General features: G+C 36.2%; 1 pseudogene; it reads left to right on the top strand.

Annotated features, from left to right (window-relative positions):
- The first annotated feature begins 7,561 nt into the window (after window positions 1-7,561).
- On the top strand, window positions 7,562-20,103 carry LOC103694015 (NADH dehydrogenase [ubiquinone] 1 beta subcomplex subunit 3 pseudogene; annotated as a pseudogene).
- Window positions 20,104-20,508: the final 405 nt, after the last annotated feature.

Genomic DNA, 20,508 nt, shown 5'->3' with positions numbered 1-20,508 from the left:
AATCAATAGATGGAATTACATGAAATTAATAAAGTTTCTTCAGAGCAACTGCCCTACCTGGGGATCCATCCCATTTAGTAGACAAACCCAAACACTATTGCAGATGCTAAGAAGTACATGCTAACAGGAGTCTGATATAGCAGTCTGGTCTCCTGAGAGGCTCTGACAGAGCCTGACAAATACAGAAGAGGATGCTTGCAACCAATCATTGGACTGAGAACTGGGTCCCCTTTGGAGAAGTTAGAGAAAGGACTGAAGGAGCTGAAGGGGTTTACAACTCCATAGGAAGAACAACAATATCAACCAACCAGACCACCCGAACCCCCAGAGCTCCCAGGGACTAAACCATCAACCAAAAAGTACACATTAAAGGACCCATGGCTCCAGCTGCATATGCAGCAAAGAATGGTTTTGTAGGGCATCAATGGAAGGAGAGACCCTTGGTTCTGTGGAGGCTCGATGCCCCAGTGTAAGAAAATGCCAGGGCAGGGAGGCAGGAGGGATGGGTGGGTGAGGGAGTACCCTCATAGAAGCAGGGGAAGGAGAATTGGATAGGGGATTTCCGGAGGGGAAACCAAGAAAGGGAATAACATTTGAAATGTAAATAAAATACCCAATAAAAGAAAAGAAAAAATAAAAAGATCGACAAAAAATAAATTAAAAAAATAAAAGAAGTAAAACAAAACAAAGTAAATAACAATGCCAAAATAGCACCCCAAGAGAAAACAGCCCACGAGCAAAAACAAAAAACAAACAAACAAAAAAAACCAAACAAACGTTATTAACTGTGCTTCAGATCAGTGGATAATATACAAAAATGTGTTCGACATCCATAGTCATTGGAGAAAGCTCAGTTGAAGTTAATGTGAGGTAGCAGCTCACTCCAGTAAGAATGGCTACCATTGGGGTTGGGGATTTAGCTCAGTGATAGAGCGCTTGCCTAGCATGCGCAAGGCCCTGGGTTCGGTCCCCAGCTCTGAAAAAAAAAAAAAGAATGGCTACCATTAAGTCATATGACAAGAGTTGATGGAAAGGAGGTGGAGAATGAGGACTCTTCATTTGCTTACTCCATGTACTGCCAGAGTCATTTGCAAATCCATGTTAATGCTACTGAATTCCCAACAGTAAGGAAAGAGGACTAGCCCAGATGTTCATCAGCAGGTTGGTGTATAATGAAAATGGCCTGTATTTATCATTTGGAATACTTATTTCTTTAGGAAAAAAAATTCAGGAAAACACATATATCTGGAAATTACAATATTAAGTGAGGTAACCCAACTCAGAAAGACAAAAAACTCATGTTCTCATAGAGGTATTAATAGTCTAAATGTATGTATGAGTATATGTAAATAAGAAAAGTATGAAGCTCTAGTGAGGAGACCAAAGGAGGGTAATATGAAGTGAGAAGGAAGCATCATGTGGGGGAAAGGAACACAGAGGGAGAGAAAGCAGAAAACAATCATTGGGGAAACTGCAAGGAGGAAATCGGGTAGGGAATAGGGTGCGGAAATTAGAAGTCACAGAATACACTTACTTCAAAAATTTCATAATGCTCTTAATGTTTTATATGATGATTCCATAAAATTAAAATCAGAAGAATGAAAGGGAAACAAAACCACAAGTGGTAATGCTTCACCATTGAAGAATTAGATGTAATAAATGAAAATGGATATGATAAACATCTACAGGAGAGTCTATCCAGGAAGACAGTTGGAGGTGAAAACAAACAATGTGCTTAAGTCTACCATGTGCTGTTTTGCTGAGGCAAGTTTCATGGGAGGACACATGATATTTGGAGAAAGTATAAATAGGACACAACAGATAGTGACAGCATGATTGCATAGCTAGTTCTCTTTAATTCTGTTGGTCTCCTGTCTTCATTTTCTTTGATCTTTGCTTCCTTGATATAGTCACAGTAGAGAACTTCTCCTGGTGTCCCAGCTGATTCTGGTAATTTTGTTGACTATTGGTTTGGCAGAGGCCTGGGTGGTTCTAGTATATCATGCCCCCACTGCTGATTCCTGTTTGGTATCCTGACATCACTGAACTAGACTGCTGGTATCCTGACAACAGAGACTAAAATTTCCCCCAGAACAACTTCTAAACATATTCACATACCCTTGTCCTATTTACCAACCTTTCACCTCGCACTATGGACTAGAAGAGGGGTCAAACAATTTGAGATCCCTTATTAAAATTAGGTTTCTTTCTTTTATATCTTGTATTTTGTTGATGATACTTACATCTGTAATCCCTGATCTTTTTTCTAGATTTTCCATTTCCAGGTTTTCTTCCATTTGTGTTTTCTTTATTGTTTTTACTTCCCTCTTTAAGTCTTGTACTGATTTATACAATTCTTTCACCTGTTTGATTGTATTTTCCTGTATTTCTTTAAGGAATTTATTTGTTTCCTCTTTAAGAAATGTTCTAATGAGGTTTCAATGGAGAAGAGGTTCTGGTCCATTGGTGTTATATTGTAACATACAATTTATCTGTGTTCCCACTGTGTCCTAAATTATTAGTGATGCTGAATCAAAAGAAATGGTCAAATTTGTCATTGGTCTTAAGTTAAAAATGGCATACTATTCAGACTGTTGCCAGACCATTCCTGGTTGCTACTCCTCAGGTAGATGGTAAGAATTCAAAGTAAAATGCACAGTAATATAGGAAAATGAACAGTGTAATAAAGAATCATGAGGAGATTTAAAGTAGAAGACAAAGCAGGGGTTGAGAATATAACTGGGATTGTTAAAAAGGTTAGTGCCATTAAAAGGAAGCCATTGCCTTCCAGACATGACTAGACCCACTGAAGGCTCCAGGGCGTGAAAATATGCTAATTATAAAACCTTTCCTTGAAGAAGTCTGAGAAGTCAGAAATTCAGAATTATTTGCTCAAACAAGAGCTAAAGGAGCATTCCCCTGAGTTGGAATTACATATTACGACATTGTTGAAGCTTCAAGGTGCAAGATACAGATGTTCAAGGTTTACAGTAAGATTCTAGAGGAAAGGGGATCAGGTTAGGTAATGTATAGCAGGGCTATATTCCCTTCTCAGAATCCCACAAAAACCTCATGCATGGAACTGTGAAGATAACGGCTAAATCCTAGTGAGCAGCCCAGGATTTTGGATATACAAGCAAAGTGTGGTGTTTACTGAGGAAACAGAAAATTGAGTGGGCTGGTACAAGAAATATGTCGGGTCCTCTGCAAGAGTCTGGGCTCTCTGGAATTGTTTGCCCAAACCTGTTAGAGTTCAGACAATGCCACAATAAGACTTAGTGTGGTGGTTTGAATATGTATGGTTTCCATAGACTCATGTGTTTGAATTCTTGGTCTATAAGGAGTGGTGCTGTTAGGAGCTGTCCTTGTTGAAGTATGTATGGTCTTGCTGGAGACAAGGCATTCTTACTGTGGGACAGGCATTGAGGTCTCCTATGACCGAGTTATGACCAGTAGAGCCCAAGGTTGACTTTTTCTGCCTGCAGACCAAAATCCAGAATTCTGGGCTCCTCCAACATCATGTCTGCCTGCACAGTGTCGTGCTTCACACCCTGATGATAATGGACTAAACCACTGAAATTGTAAGCTAGCCTGAATGAAATGTTATCCTTTATAAGAGATGCTATAGTCATGTTGTCTCTTCACAGCAATAAAATCCTAAGACATCTAGATGTTGGACATGAACAGACAGATGTTTGATGCTTGTCCTTTGGAGTTTCAGGCTTGATTTTCTGAGTTTTCTTTTCTTATTGTCTCTTCCTCATCTTTTCGTAGAAATATTTCATTCTGTACCTCTATGAAGTATAGGTTTATAACTTATTTTTAAAATTGAAGCAGTCTCATAATTAGTGTTTGCACTCAGTTTTTGACTAGTTTTTGAACAAGGTTCTGGCTCTGAAAGCACTAGAGACATGAAATAGAGTCAGGTGGGTTTTGGATTATGAGACATTCTGAAATCTATGTGGGATAGAAGCATGCTTTTATAGTTTGATTATAAAATTTCCTCCAAAGGTTCACATGTTTCAACACTTGTTTCAGGGGTTGGAGCTACTGTTTTGGAAGGTTGTAGAACTTTTGGACATGAGGCCCACCTGACAGATGTAGACCAATAAAGATGCATCTTGCAGGTGCTGAGTTCCACCTTTTTTTCTTTCTGTTTCTTGCTTTTTGATCCTTCTTGAATTGACAAGTGCCAAACCATCATCTCCACCCTCCAAAGGGGCCCATCCAGTTTCAAAGTCTTTCCCTTGTGTGATCCACTGTGCACTCTAGAATTGTGAGCCCAAATATACACCCTACTCTTAAGCAACTTGTGGCCAATACATAGTGACAGCATGAGATATGAGTTGACTATAAAATACTCTGCATATTTTAAAGAATTAATACTGAAAAATGCACTATCCACACCTCCATAGTGTTAAATTTCTTAAGAATTTAAAGGGAAAATTCCTAGAAGCAAGCCCTGGCACAGGTTGATTCTGTGAATCTGTTTCATTCTATTTTACCCAAATAAATTTAGTAGAAAATGTAGTTGTGTTTTTACTCAACAAAGGTAAAATCATAAAAATAAACATAAAGGGATTATACTGTTTGTGATTATATTCTTGATCATACTAGCTAAACTTCAACTGAATAGTAATAAAATGCCATTTTATTTCTTCATCACAGGGTACTATGGTCTTCTGAAGGGTTGCAATCCGTTCTGAATATTCCCACATATTTATGCCCAGTAGCCTTGGCTGGAAGGGGTTGTTCTTTCCCACTGTCAGTATAGCAGACATAGCAATAGATGCTGAAAAAAAAGTGTCAGTGTCAGGGAGTGCATCTATGCGTGGAGGGACTGAAAAATGATGAGTGATACACAGCAAATTCAGTAAATAGGCTGTTTATTCTAAATACTCCACTTATTACCATAAAGTAAATTAAGCAATGTGGAAATAACCTAAGCTGTTCTAATACCCTGCTTATCTTAATGTATTGTCTCAATATCACTTTCAAATAAAGATGTTTGAAATAGTATCTGCAATCTACATTTTTGATCTGCCTAAATAGCTGCTGGCTTCAGCAGAACATTAATGCAAATCTAATGTACCTGCTGGTATGATTAGCTGAGTCAAATCATGGCATTTAAGTAACACCTAAATAATCTTAATTAGGATCTTCAACTCATCTTAGCACTTAGAACTCTACAGATGGATAGTCTTAATTATCAGCCTTTTGATTAGGATAACAGCTCTAATCAAGATGATGTGGGCTGATAGACAGTGTATCAGTAAATTAATGACTGCTGTTAAGGGGAACATGAGCGAAAAAATAGAATTTCTTTCCATGAGACATGAAAATGTGTGTGAAAGGGATTAGAGATGGAATAAAGTAGATCTGAATTAGGAATAATGGATTGAGATTGGCGTCCTACTCACATACATTGGACCTCTCACTAACCACGTTGTTCACATTCTATTTTATATGTACTACATTCAAATCAAAATAATTGAATATAGGTTATGTTACCAGTTTCCCTTAATTCTATATTAGCCTCTTAGTAAAATTGACTAGATTTGCTATGTGTCAATCAAAAGTATGGTGACTATATTGTTAAGGTAACAAAGATCTGAAAACTGAAACCCTGAAACGTTTGTATACTTGGGTAAGTTGCTTCTGAGGAAATATAAATGTCTGATATTTAGCTTCCTACATAAGCAAAAGTGTGGCTAATTAGGCATAAATAGATATAAGAAAGTGTTTTCTTGAAGTTGGATGTGGATTCCTTGCCTCCAAAGCTCCCCTTGCATTAAATAAAGGAAAAACAAAGCAAGCATTGTATTGATATGCCTTTACCCAGGAGTGTGCACTGATGTAGAACTAATTGAAATGAGACACTACTAACCTTCATTTTGTGCTTGATCATCCCAAATCTCCAACATGAAGGATATTATATTATACTGTTGTAGTTTCTTCTCTCAAGCCTTCATCACAGTGCTATCTTTCTACCTAGGATTCTTTCAAGGAAGGGTCCTCAGGCCTACCCAAAGGAAGTTGGGAGGAGGAGGAAAGAGAAGGGGAGAGTCAGAGGAGGAAAAGTGAAGGAGGAAAAGAAGGAGAGAGACCTGCTTTGAAAACATTCCCTGAGATATTTTCTCTCCTTGGTATTCTTTGTTCAAGCTCCTATGTGAGTCCTATGGAGACCAGACACTAAAGAACTTTCCCATACTCCCTCACTTTCCACTGGATGTGGATAATGTAAGGTTCACATTCGCAAATTCCACACACGCATTGAACTTCGTGAAGTTGATACTAATGGAAGTTAGCTGTCTTATTCATGTCTCAAAGCCTAAGACTCGGGTCTCAATAACTGAGGAGAAAAGAGACTAGTCCCTGGCTGAGAAAAAAATGGGAAGATAAGTCTCAGTGCTTGTCTTATAGGTTGACAAGCACACACAGGAGCACAAGGCATGCGCACATGTGTGTGTGCGCATCCGTGCACACACAGACACAGATATAGACACACACACACACACACACACACACACACACACACACACACACACACACACCTTATTATTAGAACCCTGTCAGTGACCACAGAAGTTGGTGTTTGTGCTAGATGGCACCCTTTATTTTCCACCTGCAGTAGTTACTGTGGTATTGCCCTGTATTAAAAACAATCTTAGACATGTTTTGTGACTTATACCTGTTACCCACTCTTCTTTCTCAGCCTTTCATTATCCCTGTTACCACAAATTGTTGAACATCTATCAGTATGCAAATTCACTTTCCGGTCTCCTAAACCAATCACCCCTTAGACCTAAAGACTGGAGTGCTGGATATCCATAACCAACAAAGAAGTTGAAAACACTGATGGACTCGGCTCCTGCTGGATCTATGTGTCCAATTAAATACCTGGCTGTTGGGAAAGTTTCACTCCTGCCTTCCCGATTAAATGTCACCCATTTACTTGCACACTTTTCTCCATCTGTTAAAATTCCTGAAAGTCACTGTCAGACACACCAACGACCTCTGTAACTTACTCTGCTTATTCCAAATTCATGTCTACTTATTGATCAGCTATGTTCATATATATTTGAGTTAGAAGCAGAGACACAGAAAATCTGTTTGCTATGGAGGCTGCTAATTGACACCAGTATTTGAAGATGTCATAGAAAAGATACATCTCCTTATGATGTCCTGGGAGTCTATGTAGGTCTTGAAAATTACTACACAACTGTAAGTGATCTTATTAATAATAATGATGATATCAACATTCTTGTCAATAGTGTTTCATAATTTCCCATTCCCTAATTAACTAAATTTGAACAAAATCTGGCAATTATCACAAGAATCAAGACCTAATCGGCAAAACTTTTCCAACCCACCACCCTTGTTGATCCCTCTGACAATACACTCAAAACAGATTTCTGCTTTCCTGTTCTTGTTTGTTTTGTTTTGTTTTGTTTTGTTTTTGTTTTGTTTATGTAACATCCATCCACCTGCCACTTTTCTTCCCCTTGGCCTTTTACAACATGGACTTCATTTAGGCTTTCATTTTAAAAATTGTTTCTTCAGGAAGGTTGAATATTGAGTGTCCTGGGAGGCCAGATTGCTGTCAGACATGGCTGCTGGACATGGTCACGAACACAGACAGAGTCATGTTAAAGTGGAACTTCCACATTGCAGACAGTGGAAAATTGAAAGGACGCCATTAGAAAAGATGCAGAAGCTTGCTGCATGAGGCTTGCGGGATCCGTGGGCTCACTATGAGGCTGGGAGATACATGGGCGGCTTTGCAAGCAACGCCACCTTCACAAGCGTAATATTGAAAGGATTCAAATGGGTGTTTGCTGCATTTGAAGTAGCTTTAGGGGCCGATTATTTCCTAGCTTCCCAGAATGATGAGGATAAGAAGTATCATGGAAGAGAGCACCTTGTGACGTCTTTCAAGAAAATAAGATTCTCTCAGTGTAGCATCCGTGTCTGTATGTTTGTCCTTCAAAGACTATTAGTATGGTTTAATAAAGTAAGGAAAACTGAAAAAAAAAGAGAATTGTTTCTTTCTACCCAATTTCAGAATCTACATTAACTGTTTCTTTACATGAATAATTCCCAGTATTATAAACATCTTTGATTCTGAATTCTGTATCATTCACTTGTTTATGATTCTGTATCATGCAATTATCAAAAGAAAATTTGTGACAATAGGGATCAGATGTTAGTTACATATGTGTGTGTTTATACATGTATGCATATGTTTTGATTTAGCTCATTTATTAATTCTAATTGAGGTTTTGGATTATAGTATCCACATTGAAAAACAACAATAATTTTGGTTGTTTTGTGAAAAAATACATTACAAATATTTTAAAGGAAAGTTCTGAACTTTATATGGGATTTGTGGAAATATTTTTTCAATTAACATTTCAACTTCCCAGATACCTGTAGGATAAAACGCCAGTCAGCACAGGGGAACTGAAACAGTTTAACAAATTTCATGATTTTACTAATTTTAAATAAACATAGTATTTATCAAAAGAGTCTAATCTAATGGCAACATCAACAATGAAGTACTTGATACATGAAATGAGCATTTGCAATAAATGCCATAGTTTCTACACTCAAAGAAATTCTGAGAAAGCACCTCAGGGAAAGCAAGAAAATGGTACATGAACCTGCCGGGACAAATTTCCCCAAAGATAAATAAAATTAATATCCCATACACACACTGAAATCTACAAATGATAGTAAATATTTTAATAGGCCAAATATTGCCTCCCATTTTAATCTTGATTTTATGCTCTTTCTGACAAATTAAATTTAAAGTACTCCAAAATCCTTCTATTTGAAGATTTTAGCTGTAACTGCATCTCCATATTCTTCTGAAAACAGCTGTTTAAGACCTATTCTCACATTTACTATTAATTTTCATGCTTCTTTTCCTTTGAAAGTTTGATACATTGATAATATTCAGTGGCCTAGAGAAAGAAGGAAGGTTTAGTTTAAGAATTAACAATACAGGAGCTCCGGTGGCGCAATCGGTTAACACGCAGTACTTATAAGAATTAACAATACATCAAAGAACTAATTTTACTTGTAACTGGATCACTAGTGTTCATGAATTCAAAGAATGCATACATTCATGCACACACCAAACATTTGAATACCTCGCCTTTCAAATGAACACCTATATACGTAATTATTTGGGGCTTCAATAATATTGAAAATGTCATAGTGATTTTCATGTAAATCATTTCAAATTTGAAGTTCTGTTAACTTCACATCGGTAATAAAATTCTTGGCACAACCCCACATGCATGTGGCATCCTGTCCACTGATTATTGTTTTCATATTACTTTCTGGAAAATTTATTTAGGATCCTTTGTTCTCTGTGTGTCTAGTGATGCCTAAGAATAGTTGACAGCAAAAATAAAGCACTGGTCATGAACTTTGTAAAATAATGGGCCATTATCTCCGCAGCTAAAACAAGAAGGGGAAGACCCATTGCCAACATCTAAAAATTTTCCACCACTGCACAACAAAAAGGGAGTAAGACCAGAGCATGGAAAAGTTAGAGTGTGCATGTACTCATCTGTTGTCTGTTGTTGATGACTTAACTTACAGAAAATCAGAATCACTGCATTGTCCCCCTTTTTTCCATTTTTATTAAATTGGATATTTCTCATTTACATTTCAAATGCTATTCCTTTTCCCGGTTTCCTGTTCATCATCCCCCTAACCCCTCCCCATCCCCTTATAATGGTATTCCCCTCCCCACCCACCCTCCATTACTGCCCCCTCCAACAATCCCTTACACTGGGGGTACAACCTTGGCAGGACCAAGGGCTTACCCTTCCACTGGTGCCCCAACAAGGCTATTCACTGCTACATATGCAGTTAGTCCATGCATAGTCCCATATATACATATATATATACACACACACACACACACACACACACACACACATATATATACATATATACATATATATACATATATACATATATATATATACACATACACATACAGCCACCAAAACTAGATAAGATGGATGAAGCTAAGAAGTGCATGCTGACAGGAACCGAACTGCATATAGATCTCTCCTGATAAACACAGCCAAAATATGTCAAATACAGAGGCGAATGCTAGCAGGAAACCACTGAACTGAGAGTGGGACCCCTGTTGGAGGAATTAGAGAAAGGACTGAAAGAGGTAAAGGGGCTTGCAACCCCATAAGAACAACAGTGTCAACCAACCAGAGCTCCCAGGGACTAAACCACTACCCAAAGACTATGCATTGGCCCCCTAAAGTGGAAGAAAATCAGTCCCAAATTTGCATGCACACATACCACAACATGTACAAAGGGGCAACGAGTCATGGGAATGAATATGATATCCAATTTAATCATGACAATCTTTTACAATTAACGTAAAAAATACTGTGGTCTATAACTTGAATATGTGTAACTTTAATTGCCAATTTTATATCTCCAAACTTGGCTGCTAGGAGCTAATTTTTTTTTATTAGCACTCACTACATCTCATTCTTGCTATGTGCAGATCATTGTGTTGAGTGGAGAAAAAGAAAACCTCAGAGAAGAAGAAAATGTACTAGATGTCCCTCTATCATTGTTTCTGAGCTATGGAACTACATTTAAAGATGTCAACACTTTTTTTTTTTGGCTAATATCCACTTATTAGTGAGAATATACTGAGCATGTCCTTTTGGGACTGTTACCTCACTCAGGATGACATTTTCTAGTTCCATTCATCTGCCTGCAACACTCAGGGTGCCCTCATTCTCAATACCTGAGTAGTATTCATTGTGTAAATGAACCACATTTTCTGTATCCATTCTTCTGTGGTGGGACCTCCGGGCTATTTCCAGCTTCTAGCTATCACAAATAAGGGCGCTATCTACATAGTGGAATACGTGCCCCTGTGGCATGGTGGGCATATTTTCAAGAGTGGTATTTCTGGATCTTTAGGAAGATCTATTTCCAATTTTCTGAGAAACCTCCAAATAAATTTCCAGAGTGGCTGTACGAGTTTGCAATCCCACCAGCAATGGAGGAGTGTTCTCTCTCTACATTCTCGCCAACATGTGCTTTCACCTGAGGTTTTGATCTTAGCCATTCTGATTCATGTAAGAAAATCAATGTAACTCTCAGGATCATTTTGATTTGCATTTGTCTGATCACTAAGGACTTTGAACATTAATTAGGTGCTTCTCAGCTATTCGAGATTCCTCTATTGTGAATTTTTGGTTTAGTTCAATACCCCATTTTTTGATTGGGCGGTTTGGATATTTGGTGTTTAGCTTCTTGCGTTCTTTATATATTTTGGATATTAGTCCTCTATCAGATGTGAGGTTAGTGAAGATCTTTTTCCCAATCTGCAGATTTGTCTTATTGACTATGACCTTTGCCTTACAGAAGCCTTCAAGGTTCATGAGGTCCCATTTATCAATTCTTGATCTTAGTGTGTGTACCATTGGAGTTTTGTTTAGGAAATTTCCCTTTGTGCCAATGAGTTCAAGGCGCTTTCCCACTTTCTCTTCTATTAGATTCTGTGTATCTGGCTTTGTGTTCAGGTCCTTGATCACTTGGACTTGAGCTTTGTGCATGGTGATAAATATGGGTCTATTTTCATTTTTCTACATACAGACAGCCAGTTAGAATAGCATTTTATTTTTTGTTTTGTACTGGAGAGGTTGGTTTAATTTATGTATGGGTCCCAAATGTATATGTTGTGTTTGTAAGAGACACGGGCAAGAAAGCTCCCAGAAGTAGACTTATGTTTGTGCACATGTATCTGAATATCCTGAACCAAAACCAGGTCCTCTGCAAAAGCAGAGTGTGTTCTTAACCACTGAGCAATCTTTCTAGTGGCAGAATGCCACAAATTCTTTGAAGTAGCTAATATAGCATTGTTACAAATATAGTCATTATATTTGTACTTTCAAACAATCTAATTTAATATATTGTTGTATTTTGCCATTTTATCAATTTACTTTATAAAAACCTCTAGGTCAAAGCTGGCATAATGCCACTATTCTAGCACTGGTGATGCTTAGACAGGAGGATCATAAATTTGAAGTCCATTTGAACTACATATTAAAACTGTTTCCCAAACTGTAAAATTATTTTAAATATGTAGATAAAGAAGTAGATATGTAGATAAATAAAAGCAAACACATGCAGAAAGCACAGAAACACAAAATATCAGGCAGGTAAACAAACAAGGAAAACGTAAATGGAAAATACTGACTTACAGAGCTAGTTCCAAAGAAGAAAACAAGCCGTTCTTTTGAATATCAGTGTTGAGTCAGTAACAAAGCTAATACTTTCTGTTTATTATAACAGATACACATAAAAATGAAAGCAGATATAACTATGGTGAAGACGAAACTGAAGGACTCACATACATACATTACAATTCTAGTCAATGTTCTACCTTCTTCCATCGTTTGGAACTCTGGGGCAATTACTAAATAACTGTCAAGAACTTTAAAATAGAAAGAAACATCCTTAGAAATAATTTCTCATCATCACCCTTTACCAATGTGTAGATATTTGCATATGTCCATGAACCAGGAAGCTAAGACATAAATCACACTGCTACCACATGTCAGGGCCAATTTACCCACCAGGGACAAACGAACTCACAAATCTCTCAAGTTTCTTGCCGTAAATAATCTTGAGCTGAAGTATATGTCTCCTTATGGTACTTGTAGAAGTGTCTAATCCCAGTTAGCCATGAGCCAGAAAATTACTATTTCTGGAGGAAGTTCATATTCCTGAAGCTCTGAGTCATGTTAACCTCTCCTCATGGCTCCTAACGGGATCTGGAAAGAACATGTGACAGAGATAATGCTAATCACAGTTGGGGACTCTAGTGCAGTGCATTTTGTGTTGCTAGTAAAATAAATACTAATTTTAATGTTTGTCGTATTCTGTTTCTATCGGTGTAAATGTTGTAGATATAATTTGTGAGAGCAAAGCACTTCGAAGTCCTCGGGCTTGCCTTAGAATATGAAGACCTTGAAAACTAGCCTAGTAAGGCAAGAGATGATGTCTTTTTAAAAAGGCATTGGGGGATATGAATAAAGAGAGGTTAAATTTACACCCTTCCTTTCATTGTAAGGTTAGCTTCCAGGAAATTTAAGAGAAGCCAGACTTCCTCCAAGCACCCTAAGAATAAGGAAGAAGCAAGCCTCTGTGTCTCCTAAAATTTGTAATTGACTGCATGGATTTTCATGATTAGTTTTGTAAGTTCTCTCTGAAAATGTTAAAAACACTATTTTTTCCTTTTGTGAATTTTCTCTGCTTATTTTCTATGTGGCAGGTTACACTTAATTAAATGTGGATATCTATTGCTCACTATGGAACTTTAATTTCCCCTGTATCTCAGTACTTTATGGTTCTTGTTTCCCAAGTTCTGTTATAATGAACTCAGTGGGAATGAATCGTGGTCTGATCTTCCTTTGAAGACACAATACCTTGAAAAGTATTTTATTTACACAATGTACTCAGACAGCAGTTGATCTTTAATTGTAAACAGAAAGTACCAGCAGCTGAGACCGCCACAAATGTATAAGTAAATAATCTTTGGTATTTTAAACGGCTTGACATCTATACAAATATGCATGTTGCACTTGATGGTAATTCATATATTTGTAAACTGCATGCAAAAATTAAAATTAACTAATTTGCATAGTAGCAGTCATAGTTCTGATAATATTACATATCTGCAGTGTTATTGTTCATTTTATTGCAAAGTTTCACTATGTAGAGTTTGTGATATTCACATGCAGTAACCTGTGGTAGCCAGATCTTAGTGGCTATTTATTAATATCTGAAAAGTACTTATGGTACATACATAGTAAACTGAAACCTGGGGACTAAGATCTCAGAACTGCTGTTGAAGGAGTCGTACCTATTTTTTTTTCTTGATAACTTTGAAATGGCTTGATAGCAAGCTCCATAGCAAAATCAGACTTGGAATTTAGTATCTATGCATTGGTTAGAAATTGCATCTGGCCAAACGAAATATTTTATGTAGTGCACATACATTGTCAAAAGGCCAAAACCTTATAAATTTTGGGATGAAAACCTGCAACAAACTGATGTGGAAAATTCAAAACCTCAACCCTCAAAATGTGACTTTAGTCACGTTCTTTGGAAAATGTGATGATGTTTATTGCTATGTTAGCATGGCCACATATTTCCGGAGTAGTGTATCTTAACAACAACATTCCATAAGTAATTTAACCACATCTATTTATCAAAAAATATAATGAGACATCATTTCTATTTTAACCCACAATTTAAAAATATCTCTCCTGGACATATTGTTTCTCTGGATGCTAATATATTTATAACCATGTCGATGAATAGGCATTCTTTTATTCAAATTATAGTCTTCCCATGCCTTACTGATAAGATGACTTAAATCATAAGTGACATAGATAGGCTAAGCCAGGTACAACTTTCTATGTGCTGCTGTAAGATGACATCTAATTAACTTTACATTATACATTATACTTATCACACAAATAGATTAAAAAAAAAGAAACTCCTTCCATAAAAAGGTAATGAAATGTTAGTTACGTAAACATACATTTACAGTCTATGAAATGAGTAATTAAATCGGAACTGAAATGTTCTTACATGTTTGCACACCATAAAATTGCAGTATTTTAGCACACAGTAATTAATTCATATTTAACATACACTCCTGTATGCTTGATTAAATGTCAATTAGGTGACTGTGTGTGAAAAATCAGCAATCACAAATTTGTGGAAATATTGAAATAAATCTAATAATTTGCTGTCTATTGAAACTTATATTGGTCCAAATATAAGCTAGTTTCAACGCTAGTTTGCTTATTGTCATTTTTGACAGTGTTATATATAAAATCTTAAACCTAACTCACGACATAATCTAAGACAAATGTTAACAATCAAATGATATAATAAAAGGAAAAACAAAAATTTTCTGACTACTAGGACTCATTTTTGGACAATTTTACAGATTTTATTAGTTTGTTTTTTTCATATGTCTAACTATATTTTACTATATTTATTTTATCATTGTTCTTCCTTTAATGATCAGCAACTGTGGCTATGTAGCTATTTTTCTTAATTATATTTCACACATACTCTTATAAAAGATGTTTAAGAAATATTCTATTTATTTTATACCTATTTTAAATTATATATACATATATATTCTAAAATTTTAATATTTCTTCCAGCTAATTAAATATAAATACATGTGGGTCACATAATTTCTATGTATTATCTATAAGTATTTATATTGATATGCATGAGTGTGTGTGTGTGTGTGTGTGTGTGTGTGTGTGTGTGTGTGTGTTTATGATTTAGAGATGTAAAGAGAAGGCAGAGTGGGGAAGTTTCAGTTAGGTGTGTTTATTGCTCTTCTAGAGGACCCAGACTCAACTTAAAGAGGTCACATCCCTCCCAGTCAACTATAACTCTATTTTCAGGGCATCAAACGCCTGCTTCTTCCCATCCCAGAATCCTGAATGCATGTGGGTGGTGCACACGCACTAAGCCAGGCTCACACACATACTCTTTACAATAATTAAATTATTTAATTCAATAATAAAAGTTACAAAAGTTGAAATGGACAGAAGCACAAGGAAACGCTACTGGCATTTTGATTGCAGAACATGTTTCTTAAGTGACTTATTATTAAATTGGTCTTTAGTAAACAAAGATATATTAAAAATCATATGCTTATCCATGGCAGGAAATAGCTGTAAATAACCTAGGACAATGGCATTTTTATGACAAAAAAAAAAAAAAAACAAAAAACAAGTTCAGACACTTAGAAAGATTATGCCTTTTAAATTGAAGACCAGACAGAGTCCATCCTGAGAGTTGGACAAAATGAACACAGAAACAAATACACCCCTTTAGATCATTTTTCAGTCTTTAACTAGTATTTCATGTCTGTTGGTAATGCAGCAATACCTTTTAACCCTTTGAGCGCTGTATGAGCATCAACCATGTCATCTTACTATAATTTATATGTAACATAACTGCTAATGGAGATGAGAAAATAACTGATTTTAAATTATTTTCCTTAGAGGAAATCTGAGTTGAGAGTCTCAGAAATGTCCTCAAACGCCTTGTGATAAGTGGGTATTTAATTGAAAGTCACTTGCAGATTAAGAAGTTTGTGTTATAATATATTCTAATGTTTTACATATAACACATTCAAACCACATCAATAAACTACTAGTAGTTGCTAAATCACAAGCTGTGTTGAAATATCATTGACACTCTTTCAGATTAATAGCTGTGAGTCCCTTTCAGCCTTATTTTCAACTGATTACGATATACTGTATAAATTACTGGACCCATTTGTGTCTTTTTGGCCAGAAATCAGATATGAAAAGAATATATTTTTGATTCGATCTTTTTTAATACTTTGTGAGATTTAAATGTATTTACCCAATATAGTCCACTTTCATCTATCTAATCAAAGACATCCCTAACATTCTTCTTTTTTTTAGTTGTTGCTCGAATATCAAGACACACATAGTAAAGGGATCTAACTCTTGAAAAACTGAGCTATCTGAGTGACCAAAACAATAGTAACCAATCATTGACCGGTGAGTACGGTTGACCTGAATGACACTAGGTAAGGAAACTGTGTCCAATCCATGTGATATCATTCCATAGAAGCACAATTAACTTACAAAGAGCCATTCATGTTTTCTGTAATTTAATGCAAAATAGTCAGTCCTAGGGCAACAAGAGAAACAGGAATTTATTACTGTTCTCTACTCTATTCTCTGATCCCTTCTAGAACATCTCCTGAGTGTAGAGGCTAATTAATCACTGTATATGAAATCATTTGGATAGTACAATGAGAAGCTGTGCAAAGAGCCAAACATTAAAGTAATTGTATTCTGTATTCAGAAACCATTTTCTAGAAAACGATAATAAATTATCAAAATTCAGCTCCTATTTTTCATTCATTCATCACGTTTGCCAAAAATTCCCCTTTTCAGCGTAAGTAAATGCATACTTTTGAAAGAAGTCATCTCAATATTCAGATCCACAGGGTTTTATGGAAACAAGTTGATTGCATTCCATTTTTAATGAAGACTTGTTATTAACACTTCAATGATGAAACATCTTAATCACAAAATAAAACAATGTATGCAACTGTCAGGAATTAAAACTCGCAGAATACAAAATATGCAGGATATGAATGAAGTGTCACACAACGGAAGGCATTTGTTTCCTACCACAAAGTAGCATGGTGTAAATTATGATACATTCATCTCAAGATCTAAGGGACAAAATAGAGGATAGAGATGGTGAAAGAGAACATGCTCTCTATATAATATGTAATAAATATATAATAAATGCATGTGCAAAAATTTAATAATAAATCTTCAATAATAAAAGTTTTATTGTGCTTGCTCAGGGAGTATGCTAGCATTGTTTATATAAACATTGTATATTTTAGAGGTATCAATCACTTTGCATATATTAATATGAATGTACGGTTATATATTTATACATTTTAGATATTATCCAAAAGTAAACATATCTTGCTCAATCAAACTGATTTATCAGTTAACACCAAGGCTCTGGTATAGCTGGAGATAATGTTTTAGAGGGTCAGAGTGATAGTGGCTCTGGCAGAAGACCTGAGTTACATTGTCAGCAGTCATATTCAGCATCACACATCCACCTATAATTCCAGCTCCAAAGGAATCTGATGCCTCTGCACTCTGCAGACAATGTAGTCATATACACATACCTTCCACTCACATATGCCCATATGTATAACAGAACACGAAATTATGTTTAAAAAAGAAGAAACTAATGAGGACTAATGTAAGAAAGCATACGGAAGCGTGGTGATAGCAAAACAAAGCCCAATATTTTTTAAGATAATATAGGTAATAGAAATTCAGGGCAATGAATTATTCACTTAAGAATCCATAGCTTTAAGTGTCCTGTTTTAAACCATGATGTCACTGACTTACGCATTTCTTACATATTATAAAGTTTTGAGGTTGTTTATTCATTTTTTGTGTAGTAACAATATGAGTTTTATGTTTATATTACAACCTGCTCAGCTTCACTTCAAATTACTTCATTATAAAATCTCCTTACCTTCAATACACACATTTAAGATTATAATGCTAAAGATTATTAAATAATTTGATAATCATGAATAATAAAAGGAATCACCCTGTAGCAGAAATATTTATTGGAAAGTCAGGATCCACTGATGCAAAGATATATATATATAGCAAACTGAATAGAAGAGTAAAAGCAAAAGAGAGATGCTATATTAGTCAGGGTTCTCTAGAGTCACAGAATTTATGGAATATCTCTATATATTAAGAGAATTTATTGTAATGACTTGCAATGTGCAGTCCAACTAACCCAACAATGGGCTGCTGTGAAGGGGAAGTCCAAAAATCTAGAAATTTCTCAGTGCCACATGGCTAGCTGTTTCATCTGGTCTTCTATATATGCTGGAATCCTGAAGAAGAAGGTTCCAACAGATGTGCTGGCAAGAAAGTGCTAGCAAATGAAGAAGAGTGTGCCTTCCTTCCTCCAATGTCCTCATATAGGCCTCCAGCAGAAGGTATGGCCCAGATTAAAGGTGTATACTCCATGCCGGGATTTGGAAATTGCTCTATCCCAGGCTGGCCTTGAACTCAGGGATCTATTGGCTACAGACTTCTGGGACTAAAGGCGTGCACTACCTGGCCTGGCCCTAAGATTTTCATGGCTACTATTCCTGAAGATTCCCATGTCAATATCTGGTTCAGAAGCCTGTGCCTTCTAGCCTCAAGATCTGGGTCACTGGTGTGTCCTCCAATTTTGGATTGTAGTTCATTCCACATGTAGTAAAGTTGATAAACAGGAATAGCCACCAGAGATGGTTTCCTGGTCTCGATAGTAATAAAAAGTTTTGCCTTATTTTCTTTTATTTCAAACAGGTTTTCAGCATACATCTAAGGGGGTCCTTGCCACTCACTATGCAGCTCATTCAGACATGCCTTGGAAGGGTGATACTCACACATTAACTTTGGCAGTGCTCAATTTAAGGTATTTACTACCAAGAGCAGCAGCAAAACCTTTCTTACATGTTTGACATTGTTATCATAATTAGGAAGACACCTCAAAGGAAGTTCATATCCCTTTTTACCTGCATTTAGAGCACAAAACTTTAACATAAACCATAAAAATAATAAAATCAAATATACTTTGAAAAAAATAAAGTTGGAGGATTTTGCTAGGGAGGTAAAATAACATACTGAACAATTGTAAAGGATGGAGTTTGGATCGCAGGATCAAATGTAAGTACCTGGATCACCAGGCTGCCCACCTGTAACTCCAGTATGCCTGAGGCAGAGACAGACAGCCCCTCCCAGAATAATATGGCCTGAAAAAGTAACCAATTAAGAGGACTCTGGGATTGAGCATGGCTGCCATAATACATGGCGTAGAGGTTATCAAGGAAGACACATAGTATCCTGCCAATGTATACACAAACAAGCACATACATGTGCGCTCTCTCTCTCTCTCTCTCTCTCTCTCTCTCTCTCTCTCTCTCTCTCTCTTTCTCTCTCTGTCACACAGACACACACACACACACACACACACACACATACACACACACACCTACACTGAAACACAAGCAAGCACATTGCACATAGATACACATAACAAAACAGATAGGATACTAGACTGCAAGTAAAGACAAAGATCCACAAAAGATATATTAGTGTCTGTGGCATTTTATCAGAATGGAATCTCTTCAGTACATGTGCTCTGAAAACTGGCTATCAGCCTATGGCCATGTACTGGATGCTCTTTCTGCATGAAATATTTGTCAGTCCTTAGAGAACCATGTCAGGAGACTCCATGTATTCTATAGTTAGCAGAATGAGACACAAATTATATACATGGCTTAAGTTACTGTTTTATCACTAACCATAAAACTCTCTCTTTTTCTTCTAGGTAGTCTATTCAGTAAAAAACCCAACAGGGCATTGTGAAGCGGCCAAAGACATAGGAGAGATAAAAACTAAACTGGCGTCTTAAAGTAAGCTCATGTATTTTCAGTGATTAGATGTTGTACTAAAAAGGACTAATGAATGTGTTTCAATGTTTCCATATGTAAATGTAACTTGTCAAAATGTCTACATATCAAAAAGGCATATAATAGATATATAATAAATAAATTAAAAAGTTTCCCAGGGGAAATATTTTAGTTTTATTTTTTTTTGGGAAATTCATCAGGAACTATTCAAGTTAAAAAAAATAAGCCAATGTGAATTTACATTGGAATAAAATGTAAATTACCTCATGATTTTATACGCGCTTGACAGTTATACCAGGCAAAGTAATAATATGGTTCTTTTAAAAGTCAGAACTCTGTCAAAATCTGTTTCTAGAGGAAAATATATGATTTAATAGTAAGTCATCTGCCCTATTCCACATTGTCTA

Source organism: Rattus norvegicus, chromosome 16 (genome assembly GCF_021556685.1).
Source record: "Rattus norvegicus strain SHRSP/BbbUtx chromosome 16, alternate assembly SHRSP_T2T, whole genome shotgun sequence".
NCBI classification, from domain to species: Eukaryota; Metazoa; Chordata; class Mammalia; order Rodentia; family Muridae; genus Rattus; species Rattus norvegicus.
This window is presented reverse-complemented; position numbering and strand designations above follow the sequence as displayed.